This window comes from Pteropus medius, unplaced genomic scaffold, assembly GCF_902729225.1.
Source record: "Pteropus medius unplaced genomic scaffold, Ma_sr-lr_union100, whole genome shotgun sequence".
In the NCBI taxonomy this organism is placed as follows: domain Eukaryota; kingdom Metazoa; phylum Chordata; class Mammalia; order Chiroptera; family Pteropodidae; genus Pteropus; species Pteropus medius.
Window position 1 is genome coordinate 24,623,368 of NW_024342467.1, and position 3,917 is coordinate 24,627,284.

At 49.4% G+C, this 3,917-nt stretch overlaps 1 pseudogene; it reads left to right on the forward strand.

The window, feature by feature from the left end:
* The first annotated feature begins 795 nt into the window (after positions 1 to 795).
* Positions 796 to 914, forward strand: LOC120602684 (uncharacterized; annotated as a pseudogene).
* The last annotated feature ends 3,003 nt before the right edge of the window (positions 915 to 3,917 follow it).

Consider the following 3,917-nt stretch of genomic DNA (forward strand, 5'->3'; position numbering starts at 1 on the left):
ATGCCCAGCAGCATCATCTAGACTCAGAGTTTTGTTTCAAGAGTTTGCCCAGATCGGCACAGCGGATCTCCAGGATTTGCTTGCCTGCTCTCTGGTCTCATAGAAGCTTCATGGAGTAGTCTGATGGGATCATGGGAAAATATCTGCTAAAGAAATAGTTGAAATTTTCAGAAACATCGCTTAAAAATTACTCCTTCTTGACCCAAGAGTAGACCGGAGATTATTTAGCTGTAGAGTGTTTTTTTTTTTTGTCTTTTAATTTTCAAATCATGATCTTTCGCGCACCCAAGGCGATTCTTATTCTGGCGGGAAGGTTGCATTAGCAATAATTCACATTCTGAAGGCAAGGCTGAAGACAGCTAAAGGGAATAACAGTCACTCTCACCCTTGCTTGTTTTGCAAGAGAAAAGAGCTCGTTATCAAAGTAAGTCGGTCCGTTGCTGAAAGAATAATGCTCAGAAGCATACGTGTGGACAACAAGTCACCTATTACAGACAGAAGCAACGAGACTCTGTAACGCGCTGCTGCGCGACCATGCTTCTTGTCATCCGGAGGCCTCGGGTGGAGACAGAGAGACGCTGAGCCTCTGCAACACCCTTTCTGAAACCACTTACCAAGAACCTTCTTCCCAACCTCTCACGAACGAAACCAAGATCGAGAAATTGCTTCGTGATGCTGAGCTGCCCTAAAACGAACCTGGGAACGGTTGTGTCAGCTGAGATTTTAGACGTGAAGGTGGGCTTGGAGTTCAGTGGATAAATAAGAAGGAGAGACTGTTTCTTCTCCAGAACCCTAGTCTACGGCCACGCCACCATGAACAAACCCCATCCCGTCAGATCTGGGAAGCTAAGCAGGGTCGGGCCTGGTGAGTGCTTGGATGGGAGACCACCTAGGAAGACCAGGTGCTGTAGGCATAAAAAATAAAAATAAAAAAAATAAGGGATTATAAGCTGACAAGGACCTTGCGATCTGTGAGGTCAGCCAAGGGTTTCCTTGCCTGAAAAAAAAAAAAAGAATCCTAGACTTTCAGACTGAAGGAGCAGAACATCTAGTTGATATCAGCTATATATTTTGCATGCAAGATGCCTGTAACATGCCAACGTGTATTTTCTGGTGCGTGCCATGCAGTCGTGACACGTTAGGTAGTGTGCGACTCTGTGACTGTCTTTATTCGGACGTGAAGTGTGGTTGAAGGAGATGCGTGTGGGTGCCAAGCTGACAGAGGACAGACTTGTGATGGTTAATTTTACGTGTCAGCTCAGAGAATGGTTTCGATAAGATTCACGTTTGCGCTGGTGAATTGTGAGTGAGCCCATCGCCCTCCGTCCTGTGTGTGGGCCTCGGCCGAGCAGTCCGAGGTCCGAATTGAATAAAAAGACCGAGGTCCCCAGGGAAGGGGGACTCTCCGTCAGGCTGCGTTCAAACGTCACCTGTCACCTGCCCTGTGGCCTCTCCTGAGTCCCCAGCCTGCTGCCTCACTGCAGACGTGGGCCGGCCGGCCTCGGTGATCCAGGGTCTGTGCCTTACACACAATCTCTCTGCGCACCTGCTGTCACTCTGTCCCCAGGAGAACTGGGACTCATGCACGCCACCGTACTGCGGGGACAGCCCACCCTCCCCACGTCCCCACGTCTCCACGTCCCCACGCCCACTGCCACTCAGCAGGACCTTGTTCTCTCTCGTCGCCCAGCGCACACGCCCCGGGCTGGAAGCCCAGCTCCCTGGTGGCCCTGGCCATCCCGGCCACCGCGTCCCAGGACGGGCAGCGACTCCCTCGACTCTCTAATTCACTCCTCAAATCTAGGTCTACGTGAAATGTCCAGATGATGTGTTTGCCCCTTCCTGCCTTCAGCTCCTCGGCCCAGTTGCCAGCGTGGCTCGTGAGGGTCTGCGTGCCGGGCGCCCACCCGTCACCAGCTCCGATCCCCGCCGTGTTCCGTGGGTCGTAGAGGCGCAGCGGGCTGGAGGCCCAGGGTGCTGGGCGTGCGGTTCCCATCCAAACAGAGACCAGGCTCAGGCCGGGAGCGGGCCTGGGTCCTTGTACCCGGCCTGGATGATGTCCGGTAGGGACCGGGCTTCTTCACGCGGTGCACCCATCACACCTGTGCAGACGCTGGTATCCCCAGAAACGCCCTCCCAGACGCGCTCAGAAACGCGTCTCCAGCCGGCCGGGCGTCTCGCAGACCAGTCAAGTTCATGCATAAGATCAAGCATCACAGGAAGGAAGCGGGGTCGCTCTGCGGGGTCACTCTGCTCCCCTTGACCTCAAAACGTTCTCCAAGCTTCTCCCACGATGCCCGAACCGAAGGCCCGCGTGGCGCCCTCGTGATGGACTCGGGCAAAGTGACCACCGCGTTTACCGGCGGCACCTCCTTAGCTGTCTGTGTCTGTCTTTCTCTAGAACGTTAACCATCACAGTCGACACTACCCGGCATTTGGATGGTCCTAGATAGAGTTTTGTTTAGTGAGTGGATGACCGGATTTTGTGCTTTCCTCCAATCATGACTAGCAAGAAAAGGCTACAAGGAATCAAACGGATGTTTCCGCCGTCTCAATTATTTAGTGCTTGGGTTTTAGAAGACAGACAGGAAGACCGCATTCCATGTGGGATTCAGAAAATGGAAATTTGTAGCGTGCTCAATAAGTTCTCAGGTCCGAGGTGTTTATCACCAGCGTGTCCGTGAGCGATTTTCGAACCAGACGGTTCTCTCTCTTGCTGTGCTGAGTGTGCGTGCTGAAGGGAAGGGGGCTGCGTTTCTTGTTCGGTTTTTCTTCTTTTACATGTTCTTTTCCTGACAAGGAGATTTGGGGCACATAAATCATGAACGCATGCTTTTTTAAGTTCCGGTGGTCAGTGATGAGAGAGTTTAAGTAACATCAATCCGTTTTGCGGGTATTTATGAGCTGTCCTCTCAGAGTGTAGCTCAGAACGAGCGCCAAGCATGACCTTCAGACCAGAGGCTGTGCGTCCGGAAATGCCCAGTGTTCTTCTCTACAGGGCACCTTCAGCGAAATACCGTAAGAGCATCATCTAGGGCCATCATCCTTCCCTTTCAGTTTTACAAGACTTTTTATTTTCCTAGCTAGGGAGGGAGTAAAAAATGTGTCATCTGCCCATCACTCACTGACATCAAGCACAGAATGAGCACTACAATAGAACTTTGAGATGATTTTGCTCAGAAATAGTGGGAAGTGAAACTTAATCTATTAAAAAAACCCTCTAAATTTCTACATAAAAGTGGGACAGAAATCTGCTTATGTCACTTGCTGTAACGGTCTAATTGTTCTTCACATTCATCGATACAAATAATGAAATATCTCTTCTTTAGCTTCCTGTGTGAACCATACTGCTTGAAGGTAAAAAAGAAAAATGGGTTTCCTTTAAAATGTATAAAATCAGACTTTTCACCAATTGGATACCTCCTCCATACTTAGCATGTTCACCGGATTGTAAAGCAGTGATCCCAAGGGCATTCACACAGAAACATTCATTACAAGATGAAAAGTCTAAAAATGAAAACCAAAGGCCTGTACCACTGCAATAATTTCAAAGAGTAATTTCATTTTGCAGAAACAAGACGCTGGGTTTAATGCCTCGAAATATTTCTATTTTGTTTCAATGCGATCCCTTGAAAACGGCCTGACAGCAACACGTAATTTACAGTACCATTGAACACCGAACCATAGACTTTCACGGTTTTAATACGAAATCAATACAAATGCACCTTTTGTACAATAAATATGTCTGTGTGATTACAGCGGCAACTGTTCTTACGTGAGATCTCTCTTGCCTTCTCTCGCTCTCAGTTAAAAGTTAGGGTCGCTTCGCAGAACGAAAGGAACTTCGACCGATGAAGCAGTGTGACAGGTGTCTCGCAGCAGCTGTCTGATAGCTGAGATTGTACCGGTCAAGGCAC